We start from the raw sequence: 27,725 nt of genomic DNA, 5'->3' as shown, positions 1-27,725 counted from the left end.
GAGCTGTTCTATTTCTGTGGTGTTGCTTTCAGTAGATTGCAGAGAGTTGCTGCAGGGACTGCAGTGAAAGGTGATGGCCATATGTCGATAGAGATTCAAAGCCCAGGCCTGAGAAGGGGGACTGCCTTCTCAAGTCTAAGAAACTTCAAGGCTTTGTCAAGATGCTGTTGTTTTCAAGATTAGGAAAAATAATGCATCCTTGCTTCTGGTCTGTATTGTGGGCTGAATATCATCACCCCCAAATTTACATGTTGATGCCCCAACCCCCAGTAACTCAGAATTTAGCTATATTTGGAAATAAGGTCTTTAAAGAGTTGATTGAATGAAAACGAGCCATTACAATGGGATCCAAACCCAACATGACTGGTGGCCTTACAAGAAGAGAAAGGTGCCAACGGTGTGTGTGCACAGGGGTGATCATGACCACATGACAGAGCAGCAAGAGGATAGTCATCTGCATGCCACGGGGAGATGGCCACATTCTCTGGGACTTGCAGCCTCTAGAGTTGTGAGAAAGTCAACTCTGCTGTTTAAACCCCTCAGTCTGTGGCATTCTGGCAGCCAGAGTTGACTAATGCAGTCTGCAAGGTGGTGGTGAGGTTAAGTGTACCAAGAGGGACAGCTGGTTTGGGGGGAAACTGATGGAAAAGAGCTTTGTACATGCAGCAGCAGTATAAAGTCGGTTGGGAAAATAAAACAGTCAAGTGCTGATTGCCAAATAACTGACCAATGTGATATTTCTTGATTTTTACTTTTCTTAAAACTTTTCAATTCTTGTCTTTTTCCATCCATTCCTTTGAAATTTGGTGTTCAAACTCCCTAAGGTTTGATCTCTTTTTCTAGTCTACTCTCTTTTTGCAACTGTTGTTATTTAATAAATTACTACCTATTGGTGTGAAGGTTAGCAGGAGAGATGTTGCTCTCAAGGCATTCTATGTCATTGTTTTAAATTTGCTCATAATTGGGATATTTCTTAGTCATCTAGTACTATATTTTACTTCTTGCTTTAAAGCATTTTTGAGACTCTCTTCTTGCTCTTTTGAAATATTTCTTTAGCTGCATCAGATCTTAGTTGCAGCACGTGGCATCTTCACTGTGGCATGCAGGATCCAGCTCCCTGCCCAGGGATCGAACCTTGGTCCCTGCACTGGGAGTGCAGAGTCTTAGTCACTGGACCATCAGGGAACCCCTAGATGCCCTTTGTGTTTCTTTATCATTGTGTGAAGTTCTGAGGTTGATGCAGGCCAGTGAAAACTAAATTGCTTTTCCTTCCCCATCCACAGCATCCAAAGATTCAGAAACTCAGAGCTTGTCCAAGTCCTTTTCTTTTCCCCTGAAATTTGTTATAGATGGAACGTTAATGTATTTGAATTTTCCCTATGTGAAGCAGAGGATAGATCTCAAAAGTGGTTTATGTGGCTTTGTCCTTGTGGTTTAGTCACATTCTTTCTGGCTTGTTAAAGCCCACAAAATAAGCAAGTGGCTAGAAATGGAGGAGTAGTGTAGACCAGTGGTACATCTGTAGATGTCATCATGAAGTGGGTGTGTTAATCCTTCTTTATCCTCTGAGTTCTCTGTGGGAGAAGCTTTCCCCGAATCTAGACCAAGATGAGAACAATGATATTAAAATACTCGGCAAGATTTCATTTAGAAAAGGCTGGCCCTTGAGAATGTTCTGAAGGGACTGACTCTTTCTGTGTCTGGGATTTCTCTAATCTTTTGATCATCCTTTAGTTAAGTTTTTTAAAAAAACATTGATAAGCTATCTTGTTTACCAGTAAAGAATCTATTGGACACTTTATTTTAAGAGAACTTCATAATCTTCTCTAGATATCTGAAAACAGAAGTTTGTACTTATCCCAAACATTATCCTGGAACTTAACTGTGCCCATTTCACGCTGGGATCTTTAAAGTGGACCGATGCCACAGGACTTTTTCTGTATTATTTGTGGGCATAGTTGGAAGTTTCTAGGTCAGAGGCAGGACTGCAAGATGGATCTGTTGGCACATTTGGGGTTTCAAAACAAGGGAAAATTTTCAAATTTTATGTGTTATACTATCCGGTTGAGTTCTGAATTCATGAGCGAGAATTTTGTAAAAATTTAGTGTTGAGTTGAGGAATCCTGTATAGAGTGCATTCAGAAGCTCAGAAAATACCCTGCAAGCCACATTGTTGAATAAAAATTTAAATAATCTCATTTTGTTTGCATGATTAAAGCACTTTTAGACCCTGAGTCTTCAAATCCTTCAGGGTCTCTTGCTGCACTTATATGTATTTTGATTATAGTTGGTATAAATGGAACCTCCTACCATCAGTTTTGGCTGAAGCCTTAGGTTTACAGTTAAATTCTATTGTACACATTTAACCCCTGAAATGATATTTAATGTCAGTATAGTTATTTCCTTGGGAACTACTTTAAAAAATATTTTCTAGATGTCAGTGTGTGCAAAACTCCTATCTCCAGCCTTGAACTGCCCTTGCAACTCCAGCCTTAAATATGTAATGGTCCACCAAACATATCTACTTGGATGTCTTAAGGCATCAGGAAATTAACATGTCCCAAAAGAAACTCTTGGTTTCCACCTTAACACCTGCTCTTCTAGAGTTCTTCTCCTGTTAGGACCTAGCACCACAAACCTAAGAGTCAACCTTGATCTCTTTCCTTTTCTCCCCATTTCCTTTCAAATTAATCAGCAAGTGCTGTCAACAGCTCTTTTTGGACATGTCTCAAATCAAACTGCTTCTCTCCGTCTTTACTACACCCACCCTAGTCCAAGCCATCACCATCTTTCAAGAGAGCTCCTGCAATAGTTTTCTTTTTTATTTTTTGTGATTCAATATTTTATAGGTTTTACCTCATTTATTGTTATTATAGAATATTGACTCTATTCTCCATGCTGAACAATATATCCTTGTAGCTTATTTATTTTACGCAAGGCATTGTTATTGTTTAATGCCTAAGTTGTATACGACTCTTTTGCGACCCCATGGACTGTGGCTTGCCAGGCTTCTCTGTCCATGGGATTTTCCAGACAAGAATACTGGAGTGGGTTGCCATTTCCTTCTCCAGGGGATCTTCCTGACTCAGAGATCAAACCCATGTCTCTTGCATGGGCAGGCGGTTTCTTTACAACTTAGTCACCAGTGAAGCCGTACAGAGTATTTTGTAGCTCTTAATCCACTACTCCTATCTTGCCCCTCCCCTGCATGAGTCTTCCTACCTGAACCTTCTTCTAGTTTTGCCCTTTAAAATCCATTCTAGTAAACAGCTGCAGGAACAGTCCTGTTACAGAGCAAATCAGTTCATGTCACTTCATTGTGAAACCTCTTATGGTTTCTTCTTATACTTAGGACAAAATATGAACTCTTTCTCAAGGCCTGCAAGGTCCTACATGATACAACCTCTTGCCCCTTTCTGTACCTCTCTATACCTTAATCACTGTTCTGCCTTCACCCTGAGCCTCTTTCTGTTTCTGTGAATGGGCCAAACTCCCCACCCCAGTTTCTTTACACTTGCTGAATATCAGCCCAAAACAATGCTCTGCCTGCCACTCCGCTTCCCTTTCACTTCATCACTTAACTAGGTCTTTCTCCTCATCCAGGCTTTAGCTCAGGTACCAAGTTACAGGATTGACCTTTCTTGGTCATCTCATCTAAAGTAGCTACATACATCCCCCCTCTCTTTTTATCACTTCCCTTTTATTTGATTCATACAACAGGTTACTATCCAGTATTCTTTCTTTCTTTCTTTATTGACGCTCTCCTCCACTACAGTGTAAGCTTTACAAAAGCAAAGACCCTACTTGTGTTATTTTCTATGGTATTCCTAGCGCATAACACAGCCCCTGGCACATGATAAATGCTTTGATGAAGAGTGTTGTCAGTATTATATCCTCATTTTAATGTTTTTCACAAAGTCATGCCCTGGACTACTTTCCCTTCTTATCATTCACTTTTAACTGTCCGCCTTTCCCAACTACAGCTTACTTAGCTCTGTATGAGTTGAGGTGATGGTTCATCTTTAAATTGTCAATAAAAATTTTTAGGAAAAGCCGGGACTAATAATGTTAATACTTTTTAGATTCTGATGCTACACAATAGAGATAACATTTATGAAAAGCATCTGCTGTTCAATGACTTCAACATTTATTTAACAAAGAGCACTTGAAAATATTTAAGCACCAGAAAAATGTTTTCTTATTGAGTTACCCAGAATGTGGCATTTTATTTTCAACTTTTTAGCCAATGTTTCTCTAGTTGTCTTGGAGAAGAAAATGGCAACCCACTCCCGTATTCTTGCCTGGAGAATCCCGTGGACAGAGGAGCCTGGTGGGCTACAGTCCACGGGGTTGCAAAGAGTTGGACATGACTGAGCTTCATTTCACTTCACTTCTCTACTTGTCTGAAGCTTAAACAAAGGTAATGACTCTAGGTTTTATGGGCAACTTGCTCACATGTTAGAAGTCACTTTCAGGTAAGAAAAGAAGTCTTATTTTATAAATATAATTATCAGGTTTAAGTGAAACTGACGGCCTGGAAAGGTACAATAAAATAGCTTCAGGACAATAGCAAATTTCAGCAAGGTAATGTCAACCTATCATCTTTAATGAAATCACGTACTTTGAGTTAAAGTCTATGTTTTGGTATACTGTAAAAATAAAAGATGAAAAAAATTTTCAAAGAATCAAACAGCAAGGATGAAGCAAACAAAGTGAAATACATTTCAGATGCTTTAAAAACCTTGCTTCGTGAAGTCACAATGCTCCAGAAAATTGGAATCTATGTTATTAAACAAAAACATTAATTCCATGGTTTTATACTTAGTAATGCACTGTAGTTAGTATACAGAATGTTCTATGTTTTCTGATTTTTTTCCCTTACTGACAAGGGAATCTTGAATCTTTTAATAAACAGATATAATGGAAATTAGAGAAAAATAAGATAAAGGCTGTTAGAATAAGTAGGCACAATATATTCAACAGATCAGCCTCACTAAGAAGTCTTATTAGTATTGGTTCAGAAAGTAAAGAGTGAAAGGTTCAAATTATGATTCTTCAGAGTTGATTTATGAATCTATATTACATTTACTACAAAAATAAAAGCAAACCTTTTATAAAGAAAAATTATACAGTCTAGTAGAATGTTTTCAATAAGTAATAACTACATATGTATTTTGTATATAAATTACAGATATTTATATTAGTATTATAACTGATCTCTAATACAGTATTTCATAATGTGACTTTACATTCCCCAAAAGTCATAGCTTTAAGTAACATTAAATCACAGAGTGGAAAAGGTATTCACTTTCAAATTCTTTCTCTCTTCAAAGCTAGTATAGAATTTTGCAAGCACACACAAAAGAGAGAATAGTACATTCAAGATTATGTCTCTTGCTAAATTTAAAAAATTTTCAGCCATAATTCTTTTGAACACTTTTTCACCTCTGTAGCCTCTTTCTCCTTTCCTTCTTAGACTCCAGTGACGTGAGTGTTAGATCTTTTGTTTTAGCCCCACAAATCCTTCACATCAGGAGATGTGGAAGACACTGGACCTCCCACTTTCAGAGAAGTGAAGATTTATCAGAGAGCTAAGGAGTTGTTGGCCTTATTCATCCATTAAATAATTTCCTGCCAACTTTCTCTGAAGACTTTCAGACCAGCTCACCTTTGGTTCTAATAAAATAGCCCACTTTTTACCCACCAACATTCTGAACAAATTGATCATAAAATCCAAGAGTAGCAAGCACATGAAGACCACTGAAGGACTGAGTTGGGGAGAATAGCATAACATGAGACTCAGTAGCTCCCAAGAGAAAGGAGTGCGTCTGAACCAAGATTTTTTTTATCCTTCCCACGTTTACTAAGCAGATAAGTCAGTCCAGCTCTCCTGGAGCAGCATGAGCCAAGGGCTGGAAGAGGCCATGAGTGACCCTAGTAGGACTCTGCTGTTTGTAGGGACAGCCCTCCTCCCTGCAAGAGCAGGATGCACGTCTTGGTTTCTTGTCTTTCTCCTCTCACGCTCAGGCTCATTCTCAGTCGCTCACTTGTGTCTGACTCTTTGAGACCCCGTAGACCCCGTAGCCTACCAGGCTCCTCTGTCCATGGGATTTCCCAGGCAAGAATACTGTAGTGCGTTGCCATTTTCTCCTTCCGAGGATCTTCCTGACCCAGGGATTGAACCTGCATTTCCTAAACTACAGGCAGATTCTTTACCACTGAGCCACCAGGGAAGATCCATCTTTCTCCTCTGTGACAGTTTAATAGAGAGCCAGCGGTACAGTTTTACTAAAGTTTAATAAAATGTTTGTTTTTCACAAATGGCTTCCTCTTAGGTTATAAGATACAAGTTTTTAATTATGATAGTAAGAGTCTTCTTTTAAAAATAAATGTATTAAAAAACATGAAGTAACGTAAAAGTTAAGAGTAGTATGGTGAAGTATAACTATGGCAATAATTATAACAGCATTATGTAAGTTCTTAATATAAATTTATTTATTTTAATTGGAGGCTATTTGCCATACCTGGTTTTTGCCATACCTGGATGTGATGGTTTTTGCCATACCTGGATGTGAATCAGTCATGGGTGTACATGTGTCCACACCTCCCTCCCCATCCCATCCCTCTGAGTTGTCCCGGTGCACCAGCTTTGAATGCCCTGTTTCATGCATCGAGCTTGAACTGGTCATCTGTTTCACATATGGTAATATACATGTTTCAGTGTTATTCACTCAAACCAAGTTTTTTTCTCAAATCAGTTTTTTTTTTTTTTTTTTTTTGGTCTGTACCACACTGTTTTGGGAAGCAGTACTACGAACAATGCTAGTGGAAGTGATGGAATTCCAAGTGAACTATTTAAAATCCTAAATGACAATGCTGTTAAAATGCTGCACTCAGTACCTTTCATTCTAAGGATGTGCCCCACAGTTTGAAGATCATTGGTTTAAACTTTGAGAATTTTTTTAAAAAATCACATGGAAGTATGGAAATGAAGTCACTCTGTAAACTGGAAGTTTCTTTTCGAACTCCTTTCTTGCCAATGAAGAAACATAGATAGATAATCTGGCCAATCACATTGATAGTACCTCTGGCTCTCCTCTCTGCTGTCACTCATTTATATTTTTCCCAAAATTATCTAGAAAATGTTTTCAAAGGAGATAGTGGTTGAGAACCAGGAGTATGTGGTTAGACTTTCTATGAGGCCAAATAAAAGAAAACCCTCTCTTGTAAGTTTGGGAAAATATAGGTGATAAGCTGGTTAATGCTCTTTTAAGTAGGGAGTCAGTCAATGACTCCTTTGAAGCATGTTATATGTAAGTCAAAAAAACTTTGGAGAAAAAGCAAATATGGTTCTTAACCTCATAGAGCTGAAAGTCTTGCATAGACTATCAAAGCTGGGAGACCCAAGGCCAAACGTTAGCCATGTCAAGATCATAGAAGATGAACGCCAAATTATATCTTGGGACTAGCTAGATTATTCACCTTTATTTCATCTTGTTCAACACCTCTGGGGTCCCTATAATGCATCACGTCTATGATCTATACTAATTATTGTGGTGGCATGCAGCTAGCACATGGAGAGTACTTATTACAAATGAAGCTCCATGGTGGGTGGCTTCCCACATTTCTCAAAACCTGTTATTAATCCATATTTTATAGATGAGAAGTGAAGGCACAGAGTGTGCCTCTACTGAGGGACTGAGTGGCATTTGGGCCCTGGTTTAATTGACCCCTTGGCTTCTACCTTAGCTCCTGAGCCTGATTATCTCACCCCAAAAATAAAGAAAGAAACTCCTCTCCAGTAGGAGTCCACGTGTTCCATTGTGGCCTGCCATCTCAGAAGGCATGGGGCAGTGCTGAGTTCTGGAGTAATGACAAGGTGTCTGCCTTCCTCGTTAACAGGCTTTGTTTGAATCTTTTCGATGGCATCCTTAATGTCCCTGAAACCTGCTTTGTGTTTGTTTAATTATAATATAGCCTGGCACTTTGACGTTTCATTTTCTTGTTTGGTTGTAATTATCTTCTATGAGAGTAAGAGTAGAATTGGATTATATTTACTTCCTTTTTCTTTTTTTTCCTTAACATGCAAATCCAACTGTGACTCACTGTGCTCCAGTGAGCCTTGGTTCTGGGTGACTGACCTGGGCTCAGCCGTAAGCGATGCAGCAGCCAGCCAGCCACAATCAACCTGCTAGGCGCTGGGGGCTGGGCTTGTGGAACACAGCGTGGGTCTGCCCAAGTTCAGCACATCAGGTGTGCCATGGAGGATAGCTTGCCGTCTGCATCCATGGCTGATGGTGAGCCTCGGGCCACAGGAGAGCCTCGACAACACAGCGGGGACCCTGCCACTGGCCTCCTCTCTTCTTTCCAGATAATTAGGATTTTTTCAAAACAAATGATCTTGTCCTTCAAGACTCCCACTTCTCTGGGGTCAGGTTGTATTTGACCTGAGAGTCCTTTTAGGAAAATTGCCACCTCTCTAAATGGGGACTGTCCTTTAATAGATCATACAGTGTTTCATAGAAGTCAGCAGATGTCTGCCACTCACACTGTGTTAGACTCACATAATGATTTGACCCAATCCTCACAACAGCAGCCCGCGCCCCGGCCCCCCACCCCGTAAGAAAGGGTTCATCCCATTTAGTTATTTGCATACCACATTTAGGGCTTCCCTGGAGGCTCAAACAGTAAGGAATCTGCCTACAATGCAGGAAAGCCAGGTTCAACCCCTCGGTCAGAAAGATTCCCTGGAGAAGGGAGTGGTAACCCACTCCAGTATTCTGGCCTGGAGAATTCCATGAACAGAGGAGCCTGGTAGGCTACAGTGCATGGGGTTACAAGAATTGGACATGACTGAAGCAACTTGCGCGCACAGGCATACCACCTTTACAATATTCGTTATATCCATGTCCTTTCTCATATCCAAGTAAATGACTTTTTTTCAATCACTGGTTTGTTTTTTTTTCCCTTTCAAATAAACGCATTTATTTCCCCCACACAGTTGTGTTAACAAAGCATTTAGAAGGAAGGGTACAAAAATATGTGATTTTCTCATAGGTGGGCTTCACATCTCTTAACCTTTAGAATTTTCTGTTGACAAGTTCAACTTCATGATCTCTAAGTGCCATCGTTCACTGCAGCCCCCACCTTTTTTCCAGACTTAAGCTTACCACTATGTTAAGAGAACTTTAGTGTTGCCATGATCCTGTGTGGTTAGATCAACTGTTAGTGCGTTCTCCTGTCTGTCTCATCCAGTTAAAGACTCCTGTTTATCACCCCAGCTTCAGAATTGGAGTATAAGTAGAGAAAGACAGAGTGGGAAGGAATATAGGAACACAATCATATCAAAGAGGCCCGGTTTATCGAAGAGCTGGGCCAGGAGGAGGAGCAGGAGAAGCAGGAAGAAAGGGGTGGGGTCAGGACTACCTGAGCTTGGGGTTTGAAATAAGAGGTACGGAAGCAGCTGTGGGGTGTGAATGGTCGAGGGGAGAGAGGCAGTTGGAGAGATACTGTTGTGTGCGAATGGTTAGGTTTCCTAGAAAGCTGACCCTGAATCAGAGACTCATGCTTAGTACATCAGAGACAACTTGGGTCCATGCTTGGGGGGAGGAAGTAGGATGGGGCAGAGGAAGAAGGTGAGCCACAGTGTAGAGAGAAAGACTTCAACTGAGTCTGCAAGAGACCTGAGAACAGAATGACCCTTCAGATCTGTCCCCATCAGTAGTCAGCTATTGAATGTGGCTTGTCCTAAGGAGAGGGAAAGGATTCTGGGCAGGGCTTCCCTCTACATCTAACGCCATCCCTGAAGGGGCTGCAAGTTGGGTGAGTGAGCTACAAGCTAGCTCCCTCCAGTCAGGCGTCCATCTCTGAGCCAGTCGCAGAGTTTGGAGGGGAGGGAATACTCACTGGCCAGGTAGGTGCGCAGTGCCACCCTACCGGCCGGACATCCCACCAGCCCCTCTGGAACCACGTGGATTGAGAATTCAGGAGGGATGATTCCCAAAGGAAAGTCAACATGATGCCCACGAAACAAAAAGGAGTATATGAATGCCAGTCAGATAAAAGTACCTAACATCTATCACCCTTTCAGGCCAAAGTGAAAAAATTCCACCTTTGCCACTTTTATTTGGCAAATTGCTTCCATTCTTCCCTCCACCCACCCCCCCACACACTGTTCTCATGTATAAAATGGGGCTGATAATTCTGATTTGGCAGGATTGATGTTATGGTAGTTGTTGATATGTATATAAACGCTCTTTGGAACATAGCGGGTGCTCACTAATTAAGAACTATCATTGCAGTTAATGGCAAGCACACTCCGGGCTGTATGCTGTTTCCACAGTATTATCTCACTTTCCATTAGGAACCTATGAAAGCCTTTAAATTGGACTAAACACTAATGACTTCCATCTTTTCACAGGGTAGTTAATGCTGTCCCAGCACCGTGAAGAGAGAAGGCTGTGACATCTAAGCATTTTCCACTCTGCACACAAATTGGCAACAGGGAAATAGTTCTGTCTCTAAAGATTGTGATCGACAAATATGTTTTGCAACCCAATGTTGAATCTTAGTGAAAAGATTGAACAGAACTGGATAGAATTTCAATTAGGCCTTTCTCTTGATGGTGCATTTGACAAATCAGAGTAGCAAAAATACATTCTCCAAATGGTACCCAGGTGGCTGTTAAATACCTCAAAGACAGGAAACCCGGAAAGGGATGAATGGCTATGAAATTCAAGTGTGATGGGTTTTGATGTAACTGAAAGGTTAGAGATAAATGTGACTGTGTACCTAAAAGAAAGGGATCTGGGCTGATCCCTGGAAGATAACATGGTGATTGCTTTCTGAGGACGCATATCATTTGTCATTGTGGGAATACAATGCCAGCAGCACCCTATATGAGGAGATAGAGCAGTGTTGTGGTCCGACAATCATGGCAAATATCCTGTTGTGTGAACTTGGGCAAAATGTCTTCATACCCTAGCCCACAGAGTCCTCATCCCTTCATACATTCCTAGTGGTTCTCTGGCTCCAGCTTGATGTTTTTTCGTAAATTCTCTTAAAAAAAAAGCACCTCTCCCCGGTGCCTCTGCCACAGTGTTCTCTCTGCCTGGAGCACTCACCTGCAACTTCTCCCAGGTCCTCACCCGTGCCTTTCTCCTCCTTTCTCCTCCTGTGCTCCCTGGGTTTCCTGGTGCCTCCACAGTTTACTGTGTTCCTCCAGAGTCTTTTGCCCTCAGCCTGTGAAACTAGAATCATATCTGCTAAGCTACCAGGTATATGCTTAGTCCCACGGAGAGTACTGGGCCATACTAAGGCCTCCATACTTTGTGAACAGATTAATTAATTATCATTAAAATAGATGCACTGAATTTCATCACAACCCACCTGCTTCTAACAATAAACTTTTGGCCTGTTGATGGGAGAAAACATCAAGGATGGCTCTTCCTAGGCTTCTCTCTATCTCTATCGAACATTCCACCCAGGCCTGAAAGTGGTCTAATGGCGCTCCAACCTCCACCCATCCCTCCTGGTCCCTCCCTGGAGCCTACCGTAGGCCCCTGCAGACTCTGCCTCACTGTGACACATGAAGTCCATGAAAGTGGCATCAGTGTACTTTTATGGCTCACCATTTCATATAGGCATTTATTTTGACTTTCTGAGGACATTTGTATCTGCTTAGTCATTCAAGTAATGCGCCTCTGCTGAGTACCACTTTTCACCTCTCCCTGAATGCAGCAATCTGGCCTCATGTTTATCTGAATATGAAAAATTCTCTTTCTAAAGGTCATTAGTAGCAATAGCATCATTAGCACCATTTATTGAGGACTTGCTAAATGCTGCATGCTGTTAGGGCAATAATCATAATTTCAAACTCCTGTGAGAATTTATCTACCGTATATATTATATACATATTGATGTGTGCATATGTGCTGTCTCCTCAGTCGTGTCTGACTCTTTGTGATTCTGTAGACTGCTATCCACCAGGCTCGTCTGTCCATGGGATTCTCCAGGCAATAATACTGGACTGAGTTGCCATGCTGTCCTCCAGGGGATCTTCCTGACCCAGATATAGATCTGTGTGTGTGTATATATGCATACTGGCTTAATTCTCACAACAACCTTATGAGGTGGGTACAGTTATTACCTCTCATAAAGTTGAGCAAAGTTAGACAAATAAGTGACTTAGTGGCAATCACAGGGAGATTAGTGGCAGAGCTGAGATGGGAACCCAGATGAATGGAATCAGAGTCGTAGAGTCTGCTTGAACTACAGATGAGGAAACTGAAACTTACAGAAGAAAGTTTATGTACCCAAAGTCTCATGGCTGGAAAATAGCAGAGGCAAAATATTAATAATAACTCAGGTGTGCCCAACTTCCGTGGTCCTTGAGGACCATGTCTATTGCCCTTTCTCAGTCTGTGCTGCCTCATACCAGATGTGAGTGATGAGCAGAGCCTTGTAAGTGTGAGTTCATCTTATCAGTCATCTCCAACTCCATTAGAACTAGCGACTGTACTGTCTAACTAAAATGCACCATCAATAATTAATATATAATAAGTCTGTCATGGAGAAGAAAAGATATAGAATCAGTCCCAGTAATGGTACCGCAGGTCCCTCCTTCAAGGTCTTACATTAGCATACTCAGAGGGGAATATTAGATTACCTAATTCCAGGCAGTAAGAGTCAAGTTTTCAGAAAAGATACTGCTCTCTGGTTTCAGAGGCAAAAATCAAATAGATTCTCAGGTTACACCATTGTACACATACTCTCCAGATTACATTTTTCCATCCTGCATTCGCCCAACCAGAAGGATGTCCATATACACAGAAGGACCCCTAAAACAAGGTTCTTCACTATCCTTGAGGAAATGGCACAATGTGTGTGTGTGTGTGTGTGTGTGTGTGTGTGTGTGTGTGTGTGTGTGTGTGTGTGTGTATGTGTGTGTGTATGGAGTCTTGGAAGTTTGTTTTTTTCTCTGTGATCTTGACCATCATCTAGGGAATGGAGCAGCATCCTTATAAGGCTGTTGTGAGCCTCCAGGGAGATAATGTATGGGGTAAGTACTTTGAAAACTGCAAAGTGCTGGACAAATGGAAAGTGGTATTATTCATCATCGTCCCAGGAATTCATTTACACTTCAGGTGCCTGATGGTTCAGCCATAATATCCAGCCCAAATGGAAACTCTTCCTGGAAAGTGATGAGCTAGGTTTCCATTTTCTTCATGCTGTCACTCAGTAAGCAACATTTTTTTAATTGACTTTTCTTAACACAAATAATGTATGAATGAATTATTCTTGGAAAAAAAGCCATACTAAAATATCATAGGTGTTTTTCTTGATTCACATCCCACTTCCCATCTGGCCTCCTTTCTCAGAGGCAAGCACTGTAGTGAGTATATTTTGATTTTTCTAGACTTTTTTTTATACTTTTCTATATGCATATGTCTCTGTGAAACTAAATGGTATGAGTGGGAGTCTTGAGCATAAATGATATTCTGTATGCATTGTTCTGTATCTGGACTCAGCTATAAATCACTGAAAAATATGCGTTGAACATTTATTGTTTTGTTACATATGGACCTAAATGGTTCATTGGGAAAGCTGTGTGATATTGAACAGGATCAAATATCCCACCATTTATTTTATCCCTCACCTTACTGATAAATAGCTGGGTTCTTTCTTTCTTTCTTCCTTCCTTCCTTCCTTCATTCCTTCCCTCCTTCTCCCCTCTCCAATTTTCTATTTTTTTTTTTTTTTTTATCACAGCAAAACCGCTTACCTTTAAAGCAAATCATGTTCAGCCTTTTTGGATCAAAGGAGGCATTCAGCTTTATTCTAAAGAGAAAATGCTCCCCAGAATTCCTTGGGCAGTAAGTACGTTAAATTGCTATAGGCGACACTGCCAAGATCTCACCAAAGAAATCTGAACACCAAGTCTCATTCTGTTCAGAGTCACTGCTCCAGTATTTTAGCTCTGAGAGAATAAAAATATGTTCAAAGAAATAAAAATGTCTTAAATAACTACGCTTTAAACAGTACTCTAACCAAAAGATAATATTAACCACTAGAGCAGTTCTTCTGAGTGTTAGCATCAAATAAAGTTTGCAGTTACCTCATGTTTATGGGGCAAAGTTTATTTTTAAAAATCTTCAGTTTAAATAGGCATCTTCATCAAGATATGAATCTAATAGTTTATACCACCATATGAAAAGCAGTGTGCTATTATAACCCACACATGGTGGGTAATAATAGGTTTAAACCAGACTTGCTTCAGGGCTTGACTACTGATTATCTAACACTTCTGCTGCTTGAGGGGAAAATCATACTGGATGCTGGTTTCTGGCCCCAGTTTCCATGTTATTCAGAATTGTTGGAGGTCTATGCTTCTTTGCCTAAACCACAAGATTATTGAAGCTAATGCTACCAAAGGCAATTTTCCTGTTCCTTCTTAACTCTGTTGGATTATTTCCTTATAATAAGTTTCTAGAAGTGGAAATAACCTCTTTATGACTTTTTAGTATATGAATTTACTCAGTTGGTGAAGAATCCACCTGCAATTCAGGAGACCCTTGTTCGATTCCAGGGTTGGGAAGGTCCGCTGGAGAAGGGATAGGCTACCCACTCCAGTATACTGGCCTGGAGAATTCCATGGAGAATTCCATAGTCCATGGGGTCGCAAAGAGTTGGACATGACAGTAATTTTCACTTTCATGTGAATTTATCCTAGTGTTCTTCCAGAAGCATGGAACACATTTTCAGCGCTGCTGGCAAAATATATGCAATGATAGTAATAACAGTAACAAATTGGCTAGCTTCTGCTTGTTGAGTGTTTATTGTGTACTGAGCACTGTGCTAAGTACTTTACACAACAACCCTGTGTGCTAGGTGCAATAATGATGCCTATTTTTGAAATAGGGTGATGAGATTCAGAGAATTAGAGAGGCTATTCAAGTTCCTTAGTGGCTCAGCTGGTAAAGAATCTGCTCGAAATGTGGAAGACCTGGGTTCGATCCCTGGGTTGGGAAGATCCCCTGGAGAAGGGAAAGGCTACCCACTCCAGTATTCTGGCCTGGAGAATTCCATGAACTGTATAGTCCATGGGGTCACAAAGAGTCAGACACGACTGGGCAACTCTCACTTTTACTAAGGTCACACAGCTCAAAAGTGTTGTTTCTTTATTACATGTAAAATGATAATAGTAATAACTAGCAGTAACAGATAAAAAGTATTGTGTGTTTAATCTATACCAAGTATTACATGTACTGACATTATATTATGTATGTACATCATTTCTTTAATGCACATGCTTTATCACTATAGCTTTGTCTGCAATGGATGCTGTTGCTGCTGCTGCTAAGTCGCTTAAATAGCTGTGAAAAGAAAGAAAGCGAAAAGCAAAGGAGAAAAGGAAAGACATTCCCATTTGAATGCAGAGTTCCAAAGAATAGCAAGGAGAGATAAGAAAGCCTTCCTCAGAGATCAATGCAAAGAAATAGAGGAAAACAATAGAATGGGGAAAACTAGCAATGGCATCAAGAAAATTAGAGATACCAAGGGAACATTTCATGCAAAGATGGGCTCAATAAAGGACAGAAACGGTAGGGACCTAACAGAAGCAGAAGATATTAAGAAGAGGCAGCAAGAATACACAGAAGAACTGTACAAAAAAGATCTTCACAACCCAGATAATCACGATGGTCTGATCACTCACCTAGAGCCAGACATCCTGGAATGTGAAGTCAAGTGGGCCTTAGGAAGCATCACTATGAACAAAGCTAGTGGAGGTGATGGAATTCCAGTTGAACTATTTCAAATCCTGTAAGGTGATGCTGTGATAGTGCTGCACTCAATATGCCAGCAAATTTGGAAAACTCAGCAGTGGCCACAGGACTGGAAAAGGTCAGTTTTCATTCCAATCCCAAAGAAAGGCAATCCCAAAGAATGCTCAAACTGCTGCACAATTGCACTTATCTCACACGCTAGTAAAGTGATGCTCAAAATTCTCCAAGCCAGGCTTCAGCAATATGTGAACCATGAACTTCCAGATGTTCAAGCTGGTTTCAGAAAAGGCAGAGGAACCAGAGAGCAAATTGCCAACATCCACTGGATCATCGAAAAAGCAAGAGAGTTCCAGAAAAACATCTATTTCTGCTTTATTGACTATGCCAAAGCCTTTGACTGTGTGGATCCCAATAAACTGTGGAAAATTCTGAAAGACATGGGAACACCAGACCACCTGACTTGCCTCTTGAGAAACCTGTATGCAGGTCAGGAAACAACTGTTAGAACTGGACATGGAACAGCAGAATGGTTCCAAATAGGAAAAGGAGTATGTCAAGGCTGTGTATTGTCACCCTGCTTATTTAACTTATATGCAGAATACATCATGAGAAACGCTGGGCTGGAGGAAGTACAAGCTGGAATCAGGATTGCCAGGAGAAATATCAATAACTTCAGATATGCAGATGACACCACCCTTATGGCAGAAAGTGAAGAAGAACTAAAGAGCCTCTTGATGAAAGTGAAAGAGGAGAGTGAAAAAGTTGGCTTAAAGCTCAACATTCAGAAAACTAAGATCATGGCATCCAGTCCCATCTCTTCATAGCAAATAGATGGGGAAACAGTAGAAACAGTGGCTGACTTTATTTTTCTGGGCTCCAAAATCACTGCAGATGGTGATTGCAGCCATGAAATTAAAAGATGCTTACTCCTTGGAAGGAAAGTTATGACCAACCTAGACAGCATATTAAAAAGCAGAGACGTTACTTTGCCAACAAAGGTCCATCTAGTCAAGGCTATGGTTTTTCCAGTGGTCATGTATAGATGTGAGAGTTGGACTGTGAAGAAAGCTGAGGGCTGAAGAATTGATGCTTTTGAACTGTGGCGTTGGAGAAGACTCTTGAGAGTCCCTTGGACTGCAAGGAGATCCAACCAGTCCATCCTAAAGGAGATCAGTCCTGGGTGTTCATTGGAAGGACTGATACTGAAGCTGAAACTCCAATACTTTGACCACCTCATGCGAAGAGTTGATTCATTGGAAAAGACCCTGATGCTGGGAGGGATTGGGGGCAGGAGGAAAAGGGGATGACAGAGGATAATATGGTTGGATGGCATCACCGACTCAATGGTGATTGGTGATTGGTTTGGCTGGACTCCGGGAGTTGTGATGGACAGGGAGGCCTGGTGTGCTGTGGTTCATGGAATCGCAGAGTCAGACACGACTGAGCGACTGAACTGAACTGAACTTTCCGATCCCGTGAACTGTAGCCCTCCAGGGTCCTCTGTCCATGGGATTCTCCAGGCAGGAGTGCTGGAGTGGGTTGCTATGCAATCCTCAGGGGATCTTCCTGACCCAGGGATCGAACCTGTGTCTCATGTCTCTTGCATTGGCAGGTGGGTTCTTTACCACTAGTGCCACTTGGAAAGCCCATCTGCATTGGATATTGTACTTCAATTTTTCTTTCTTTTTTCTCTTTTTCTTATTTAGTAGATACAAAATCATCCCTTAGGATAAAAATAAAATGTCTCTTAATTGTAAAGATGAACATGTCTCCTATTTTACAGCTTCAGTAATTAAAACCCTAAAAATGCATTTGCATCTATCTAAAGCTCTACCCTCTGTCTTTTAATCTCATTTTACCTCAATTTCCTTGAATTTTTTTGTAAGGATTTAATAAATGAAAACAGGGAAAGCATTGAGAGCAGTGTCCGATCCATAGTAAGCAGCCTAATAAAGTTAGCTATTACTTAAGAATAACCTAATAATAGCCACTGAAGCATAACCAGCCATCTATGGTTGAACTACTGCCCAGGACCAGCTGTTGCTGGCTGCATACTTACCCCCTTGGGGTGATTATACCCCCACATTGGACAGTCCCTTGTATGATATCAGATCCCCAATTAATTAATTCTGGGGCTGGCCTGCCTTCTCCATTACAGGACTCTTCTGCCCTTCAGTTCAGTGATTCATCATATCACAAGACTCTTCAAGATCTTTCTTTCAAGAAAAGCTATTAGTCTAAAAATGAAACTTCGAGAGCTTCCTTTCTGACAAAACAGGTTTTTATAGAAATCCAAGGAAGAAAATGATAAAACCAACTCTGTGGGTATGTCAACATCCCCCGTCTAGAGGGAGGGAGCGTGGGAGAAGTTTTCAATCACCTTTTCCTGAGACATCCTAAATCAGCTTCTCTTTCAGAAACAATATTAGTTCAGATATCGCCTCTTTTCAACCAACATCTTCAGTTCCCAGGCTGACAACATGCTTTTTTCTTAACCCACCGAGAACACTCCTGGTTAAATCTCCAGGCTGTCAGGTCTTAAGTTTGAAAAGATGCGTGATGGGTGGGAATTTTCCCTCCAGCTCAAGGACCACCAACACTCAAAATCTGACAAAAAGGCAAACAGTAACATTTAAATGTTTCATACCTGTTTTTTTTTTATTTTCTGTAAGTACTCTCGGCTTATGATTCTCTAATAATAGAATAAGGGAACAGACTGAAACCTTAAGGACTTGAACATGAAAATGTGGTGGGGTGGGTTAACTCTAAGAAGCTTTAACAAAGGAAGAGAAGGGAAGGTGTTTTGTTGGGTGACAAGCTATCTGGGAGTAGTCTTGGCATTGCTGTTTCCTGAGGCTTGAAGTCGGGGCTTCCCAGGTGGCTCAGCAAGTAAAGAATCTGCCTGCAATGCAGGAGACGTGAATTCAGTCCTGGGTTGGGAAGATCTGCTGGAGAAGCGCATGGCAATCATCCACACCATCCCTGTTAACATTCTTTTCTTTGAAAAGTCACATAGTTTACCCTCCACTTAAAGGGAAGAGAAGTCAGCTCCATCATTTAAAAATAGGTGTGTCAAGGGAAATAGGGACAGATTTTAAAACCCCACTGGCAGATACTAGATTAGGTCATTGTTGAACAAAATGCAGAAGAGGTAGCTCCCTGAAATAGAATAAGGGAATTCCCCAAAAAATATTTGAGTAATTCCCCCAAAGAAAATACTATAGAGAGGGAAGTGGAAGCAGAGCAGTCAAAAAATAAACACAAAAGGAGGAAATGTCATGAAAAGTAGGCTTAAGTATGCTCTTTATATGACCGGAAGAGAAGGAATAGGGCCATGTGTATAAGAGCTTCAGCAAGACAGAATGGCATGATATATTCTGATGGATGAGATGAGCTTGTGATGTGATGAGCTTGTTCAGAAGAAAGCAAAATTGGCAGTAGAGTGACCAGTGGTAGAGGCAAGGTCAGGGTACAAGAACTAGATGTAATACGCACAGCAGGCTTAATTATGATGCTAATGAAGAAGAGATTCCAGCATAAGAGACATAGGTTTATAGAACCAGCAATGCTTTAAAACCTATGTAAGACAGATGGATAAAGGAAGATAGAAAGATGGAACTCATGCACTCATAAAGGTATGATGAAGAAGTCTGGGAGGGAATGCCACAAAGGAAAAGCAAAGCAAGCACCAAAGATGATTGGATTTGCTGATGAGTGGCCTGCAGACGTGCACTCAACATGCATGCCAGGAATCAAATAATGTGTTTGATAAGAGCCATTCCGTTAAGAGCATGCCATTGCTATGGTGAATTAGAAGTAAGAAGAAAAGGATGATAATGCTCCTGGTGTTTACCACCAAGTGGAACTTTACCAAAGCGAGGCCAGAAAGTGCTCCTCTAATCATGGGTGTTGGTGCTCAGGCCTTGCTACCTCCCACCATGTAACAACTAAGCTGGCAAGAAACGGGGAAAACAAAGCATTGTTATCCACTCACTGACTTACTCAGGTTGTTGGTGCGGAGTTTGAGTGTGTGAACTGTGAACTTTATGTAGAGTCCTGCATCTAATCCAGAGCACTACAAATTGTGGGATCAAGTCAATGTTAGAGTACAGACTTAGCTGTCTTCCTTCATGAAGGGATACTGTACCTGCATTCATGGCAGACATCACTAGTTGATTACACTTTTTTTGCAAGTCTGAATGTGGCTGTGGGAATCCTTATGAGAATCAAAATGGTGCAACAGACACTACCAATTGATCAGCGTTGTAGTGCAGAGTGAACCCTATTTGCCACCCCTAGATCAGTCTGTCAGAGTGGGTGAATTCTTGGTCAGTAGGAGATAAAGCAAGCAGTATCCTTGGCAAAGGAGACACCAGAGAACACAATATTCTCCAATCTGCTCATCCTCAGAGACACACATTACTCTCTTGTGGCCCCTGCTGTTTACCTTTAATTTCATATATTGAAGTGTGTCAGCTGGTGAAGGAAGAGGACTGTGGCAGAGGAAGAGACCAGTCCTGTCCTAGTTAAAAATGCGGTTGGAAGCAGGGGAAAAGATTTGAAGAAGACCACTGTCTAGGTCAGGTAATATTGGCATTTGGGGCTGGATAATTCTTTCTTGTGGGGGGGGGGGGGGAGTTGGCAAACTGTATATCATGAGATGGTTAGCAACTTATTTTCTAGCACTCCCCATCAAGTTGTGAGAGTCAAACATGTCTTCACACACTGTCAAGTTTCCTGGGGTGTTTAAAGGGTACAGAATATACTTCAGTTGAGAATCACTGCCCTCAGTGATAAAAATCACAGGATCAAATTCCAATATGAGTTCCAGTTCCCATCTCAAAAAAAAAAAAATTTTTTTTTGTAATGCTTCTGTCCATGATGATCAGAGACCTGACAGATTCTATAAACTCTGGCCTGTCCTCATTTTTTTTTTTTTTTTGCATTAACCCCTCTGGCAGGTTCCCCTTAACAGGAGAAAGGGCAGTCTGTTTGTAGGTGTAGCTGGGGAGGCACCCTCCTATCTGATGACTTCAAGACATCAGAAGCAGGTGGGGTGGCTGCTTGTGCATTCACTGAAGGAAAGGGAAGGAGTAGGGTCACAAACTTAGGTCAGTCCCACCTTGAGTCCCACCTTTGCTAGCTGTTCCCTTCGCCTGGAACTCTCTTCCCACAGGTATGCACATAGCTGACTCTTTTTGATTAAACAGGGCTCAGTTGAAATGTCACTTTTTAAAAGACCACCCAACTAAAAATAGTGCATCCTGCTCAATCATGCTGTATCTCATTAAGAAACTGAACATGTTCATCACTTAGTCATATCTGACTCCTTGAGACCCCTGTGAACTGTAACTGCTTTGTCCATGGAATTTCCAGGCAAGAATACTGGAGTAAGGAGCCATTCCCTTCGTCAGGATATCTTCCCAACCCAGGGATTGAACTCAGATCTCCAGCACTGCAGGCAGATTCTTTACCATCTGGGCCACCATTATAGTGTTGCATTTTTCCCTGTAATATTTAAGCTGAGTTTGTTTTCTTAGTTTGAGCATGTACTTACTTCCGACTTCCAAACACTCATCACAGTTTGAGCCCCATTGGAGCAAGGATCTTTTTCATTCATTGCTGTATCCCTCTGTTACTGGCAGTCAGTGGCAGCTCAAACACTATGTTTTGTATTCGTGAGTAGAGCGTAGGGTACTGACGTAATCATTACAAGCGTGATGGTGTCACAGTGTGCGGCCAAATACGCTGCCGTCACTGCACTCTTCCCCGGCACCCTGTTGTTACCAGGCAGCAGGTCCCGCTCAGCCATTGGTCGGCACAGCAGTAGGCCCCGCCCACAAGCAGCCAGCTGTCCAGGAGCAACCGTTTGTGAGGGGATTCTGCCCCCTGTCAGAGAGGTGGTCTTCCGGTGGAGAGCAAGGTAAGAGGCAGATTGCGGCCTTCTCCCCAGAGCCCCGCAGGCTGTTCCCCGGCCTTAGGCTGGCGGGTGAGCTGGAGAGCCTAGGGAACAGGTTGGGGGCTGTGTCCTGCAGGGCTCCAGAGCCCTCCTTAAGGCCACTCACTGGCCCGGCCCAGGCCTTGAGGCGATGGTGAACCTCTCCCCCATCCCCACCTCTGGGACCTAATGACAGTGGCCATCTGCTTGGGTCAGAGTCTGTGGGACCTGGCCCCCGCCTGATCCACTCTTCGGGCGCCTGAGAGCAGTTGGGTTGCCTTCTGGCTACCTCAGCTGGGCAGGGCCTGGGGACCTGGCCTGGATGGAGGGCCAATGGAGACCTACCTTCTCTCAGCCAGGACCGGGATCTCAGGGTGAAAGTTGTACCTGAGGGATCTTTCCCTGTCTTGTCAGAACAGAGAATAACATTAGTTTGTTGGAGATTTACAGAAATATTGTTATCTGACCATGACCTAAAGAACAAAGGCTCTGACACCAGAATTGGCAACAACTCACCACACCCCTCCCTCACCTTTCCTAGAAAAGGGCTTTGCTGAAAGCTTTGGGGGAGTTTGAGGCTTTTAAGGCGTGAGTCACCCATCTCCTTGGGTGGCTCTCGATACACCTTTCTGTATTCCAAACTCCAATGTTTTGGTATCATTTGGCCTCACTGTGAGTCAGGCACCTGGACTTGGGTTTTGGTAACAATGGTAATGCACATATGGAAATACAGGGAACTGTGGGAGTGAGCAGAGCTTGGAGACCTAAACTATATCATAATATGAAGGAAAAATTGCCTCAAATCTGAGACTAGCAGGCTCTGGCCAGGTGGAAAGACTAAAACAGTAAACAGTTATATGTATATTATAGAATTTACCTATTAATTCATTTAATCTTCGCAATAGCCCCATGAAGTGGGTATCTTTGTTGGATACCACTGCCATTTAGCAAATGAAAAAGCCAAATGGGTACCCTGGAGGCTAAGCTAACTTGCTCAAGGTGATACTGCTTGTGGTATGGAGAGCCTGGATATGAAATTAAAAGTTCTAGTGTTAGACCTACACCTTGAGCCCTCATGCTAATGGAGGAACACAGAGAGGAGTAGCATGGTTGATGTCCCAGAGGTGAGAGACAGCCGGATGTTAGAACCTGGAAGGAGTCCAGGCGGATCATGAAGAGAGAACAAAGAGGGTGGCAAGGGATGAAATTAGCCAGATAGGAAGATGATCAAGGAAGGCCTCATCACGAGACCACACGTTAGCAAACTCTGGGAGTCATTCTTAATCAAGCACAACTCACATTGCAGCTTAACATCAGCCATCCCATAACCCGTTGGATGGATTTAATTTCTTATGACCAGGTCCAATTTATCAGTTGGTAATATTTAGAAAGTTGTTCATGATAGCTGTCCTCCTTCCAACCACCATCTACAGACAGAACAAAAACAGGTGCTTAGCATCCTGGTTTGTTTTATTTTTTAAAGAAAAAGCAACCGAGAATTAGTTTTTATCCTGGAATAGATGGTTTGTCCAGCTGTAGATGCTGTAGAAAGGAAGCTGAATGTTAATTAGATGTCAACAGTAATTATGGTGATTATGCTTTTTGAATAGCTATTGGGAATAGCTGGATCCACATCTAGAATACAATGTGAATGACATTTTAATAGTTTTTAAGAGAAAAAGAGAGCAGCCTGTTACTAAGGAAATTACAGTGAATAGAATTATAGTAAAATAGATTTCTTAACAAAGAACTGTAACAATGATAATAGTCACACATGAAGTATATGGGATATATTGAGGAAAATCATGAAAAATAGTTTTTGAGACAGAATCTCATGTTTAAAAGAAAACCAATTATCTTAAATCTCTGCCTCAGGGTTTCATTGGAATGTTTTAGGCTGTATCTTTCTGATTTTTCTTAGAACTGGGTCATATCACAGACTTTATAAACCTATCATTTTAATGATATTTTAATTACATGCTTTTTATGTACTACAGGGACTCTGGTTCTGCAATAACTTCTATGATCATTTGCTTCATAAGACATTTTTATTTAATTAATTTATTTTTAGTGTTTTTTAAAGTCACAATTTGGAGTATCAGTATGTAAAGCAGATATTTATATTTGTTTTTTTTTTTAATATTGAAGGAGCCCTCCTTTTTATTACAAAAAAGTCACTTGATTCTTTTAAATAGAGCATCTGCTTTATGTATTTAACACATTTCATATAAACCTTGGAGGTAAAGCAAGATTAATCTGTCTTCTCAAGCCAGAATTAAAAAATCTGCAGAAGGGAGAGGCATTGCTCTAATTCTTTGGAGTCACAAATTACTAGTGAGCAGTGTTGACAAACATCCTAGCATTTATTTAGTTATTCATTCAACAAATATGTGCTGCAGACCTATCAGGTGTCGCATATCAAGAAAGAGGAGTAGGCAGTAATCCACACCGTTATTTGGTAACTTTCCTAAGGAAAAGGACATATCGGCATTGGTATTAGTGGCTCTCTACCACAGCTACTGCAGTGTGGGTGATCCCTCACCTCTACCAGTTGAGAAATGTGGTTGACCTACAGTGATGGAGAGGCTCAGACTCTGTCCATGACCATCTATGGGAGGTCTTCAGAAAACAATGGGCATAATCAATAGTCTACCAGAATACCTGAAACTATGGATCACATGGATGGTATGTAACAAGGGTTAAGGAAATGTTCTGGGAAGAAGTGAACTATTGACTGATAGGAAGGTGGTACCAGATTCATGGTGCAAGAATGAATATCTGATGCAGAGCCCTGAAGGCAAGAGTGTGGTACCCGCCCAAGGAAGTGAAAACAGTTCTGTAAGGCTAGATCGTAAAGGATAGAGGAGGTTTTTGTTTAGTGCTGAGTTCAGATAAGTTCAGGACCCTTTGAAAGCCAGGAGTTTTTCTCCAGAGCAATCAGAAGCAGATAAAGGGTGTTCAGCAAGAGTGAAGAGATCAGATTAACCTTTGAGGAGACTCGTTCAGGCTGAGTGGTTTGGTAAGACCAAGACTGTCAGCAGGGAGAGTGGTTAGGTCATTCCTTCCTGTGAGATGCTGGGTAGAAGATGGGGGTGGCTGGCACTGAGGGATAGAAAACAATAAATGGGATTTGAAGAGAGCTTTAAGTAACAGAAACCACAAAACTTCACTCACTATAGCTTGAATCCTGTGTTACTGGGTAACATTTGATGTGCTGAATTCAACAATAATAGCAAAGTTAGGTGGGCAGGGCTGGGGTTTAGGCACTGGCAGTTTGACTCCAGAGCCCATGTCCTTGCTGGAAATAAATGGAGACCAATAATGGGATTCATAAAACATCTGAGTCCTGAGGTATATGGGTTAATAGTGTTTTTTTTTTTTTTTTACTACCAATACTCTGTACTTGTCAGGACCAATATCCTTAGGTTTTCAGTGAGATTTATTCCTTTTGCTGTGGAGAAAACATAGGCTTAGGATGAGAAGGAGAAAAAGGAGGGACAAAATTCTTTTACGACATGAGCATGAGCTAGGTATCCAGTACTTTACCTGTGCCAGGTACTTTTCTAGGTGCTTCATTTTTATTCCTCACCCTGCCAGTTGCAGGGGATATGTTATCTTTAATCTTCCAAACAACTCTAGGAGGCGGACAGTGTGTGATGGATTCAGAACCTGAAATTGACCATGATTTAGCTTTACGTGGTTTAGGTCTTTCCTCTTGGACAGACCAGAGCCCAGCCTGGCACTTGTTCTCTTTTCAGAGCATGCTGCTGCCTCCCAAAGAGGCAAGGAAGACAGATATGCAAGGCAGGTAGATGGTGAGGCAAAAAGAAACAAGGATGCAGAAATCAGAGAAGAAAAGGAAAGCTTTACTGAGTGTAGAATTTGGAACTGGGCAATCTCACAAGCAGGTCTCATTAGAATAACAGAATTCTCCTTTCTTCAAGTTGGTGTAAAGTTCCTTGATAAAGGGGTAGTGTGTTCTGTTAGCTTTAGTGCTCCGTTTTGAACTCTACAACAGTTAAACGTCAGGACCAGCACAGAAGTTCCAGTCTAGATATTTTTACTGCTGGTAGAAATGGTTGGTGCCTTTGAATTGTTAAAGATCAGTCCTTGAATAATTGAGAGTCCAAGGAATGTTAGCTCACCTCTGAGTTTCCTTGGAGTAGATGATATCTAGACTTAGTTCATCTGTTCCTAGTCCCGGGATCTTACAGTTGAAGGACTGAAGCATTGGCAGTTTAAATGATTTATTTACTTATCAAGAGTTACACACATCCCTGATGGTCAGGCTTACAGAGTTGTCTCATTTGCATCTTGGCTTTCCATGGAGCTCACCAGAACTGTTCACAGCTGCAGCAGCAATAACCTGTTGCAGCACAGACTAGGGTGGTTCATGAGTAGTAATGCTATGTCTGGGTGGTTTCTTTATGCACGTGATTAATAGAAGGTATAATTTACAGTAAGCTCTCAAAAAAAATAAAAACGCTTGGGTGAATAAAAGGTAACAAAAATGATGAGCAGTTTATCCCTATATGGTAGAAACACGGTGGTCATCTAGTGCTCAAGCCTCTGGATGCTGAGGTCAGATTGTTTAAATTCAGATCATCCCAGCTGCCGATTTGGCAGTTAGCTCTCTTGACTTCAGTTTTCCCATCTGTAAAGTGGAGATAATACCATTGTAAGATATTCCACTGAAAGTGCTTAATAGGGCCTGATGTACGATTAGTACTCAATGTGTTAACTGTTACTTACTTGTCAGCTCTAATAACAAACGAAATGCCTTACTTGGTAATTTTACACAATTTTGCAAAAATACCTTTGCTCAAGAGGAAAAAAAAGGAATACACATGCATAAATCATTCTTTTGAGAGGTGGATCCAGAGCTGCAGTCAGGTCTCGTTGGGGATCAAAACCAATGAAATGAGTAGAAGGGGTGCTTTGCTCAGTCACGTCTGACTCTTTGCCACCCCGTGGATCATAGCCTGCCATGCTCCTCTGACCATGGGATTCTCCAGGCAAGAACATAGGAGCAGGTTATCATTCCCTCCTCCAGGGAATCTTCCTGACCCAGGGATCAAGCTCATGTCTCCTACAGCTCCTTCATTGGCAGCAGATTCTTTACCACTAAGCCACCTGGGTAGAAGGGGTACTCAGATGCTAAACTGTAATCCACAGTGGGTGTTTCCACTTTCCCAGCCAACTACAGATATTAGGGCTCTCCTGTCAACAGCACCTGTCTTACAGAAAGTTAAAGTCCCCAGGTCCATTCGAGGGTTTCCACTTGGGTTGGAGTCAGCCAAGATACTGGACTTACTAAGGGCACCTTTCTATTGATTGATTCACAGGCATCTTTACCAAACTGGCTAACCAGTCTTCTGAGAAAGGCAACATGATGCACTCACGGAAGTTCGTAGGGTTTGGCTTGACTTCCCCTGGGCTGCCCACAGACAGCCTCTGCAGTCTCCCTGCTGACCCCATCCAATTCTCCTCTTCATGGAGTCTCTCCTGTGTGACTCTGCCAACCTCTCTTAGAATTCTGAGAACCTCTACTCTCTCATCTACCCCCTGGGGCTGAGTGACCCTTAGTTTGTCTCCCTACAGATGAATCAATCTGCAGTTTCCTTTTTTCTTGTTCAGATAAATTCACAGCATAAACCCCATCTCCTTCCTTCATTCCTCAGAGGCTTCCATTTTGATTCTCAAAAGCACTTCTCTCCACAACATTTCTTACATATCAAAAGTCATGGTTTCAGAGCTATTGTTTCTGATGTTAGCTTGAAGAACATATTTTGGAATTCAGAAGCACTGAACATCAATTTTTTGTTATTGTTCTCTTTACATTGCCTCTCCTTGAGGCAATGTGGTGCTTCAGGTGGACATAATCAAGGGAGGGAATAAAAGCACAGTGATAGATGCTTCAAGATCATATCTTGCTGTATTATATCCACTCATTCTGAGTCCCACTTTCAGGTTTCAGCAAGTTGCCTCCTATCTTTGACTTT

General features: G+C 41.6%; 1 protein-coding gene across 1 annotated transcript in view; it reads left to right on the top strand.

The window, feature by feature from the left end:
* Positions 1-27,725, top strand: part of SYNPR (synaptoporin) — a 286,268-nt gene that overhangs the window by 65,515 nt on the left and 193,028 nt on the right. The gene's annotated exons all lie outside the window — the stretch shown is intronic.

This window comes from Muntiacus reevesi, chromosome 4, assembly GCF_963930625.1.
Source record: "Muntiacus reevesi chromosome 4, mMunRee1.1, whole genome shotgun sequence".
Taxonomy (NCBI): domain Eukaryota; kingdom Metazoa; phylum Chordata; class Mammalia; order Artiodactyla; family Cervidae; genus Muntiacus; species Muntiacus reevesi.
This window is presented reverse-complemented; position numbering and strand designations above follow the sequence as displayed.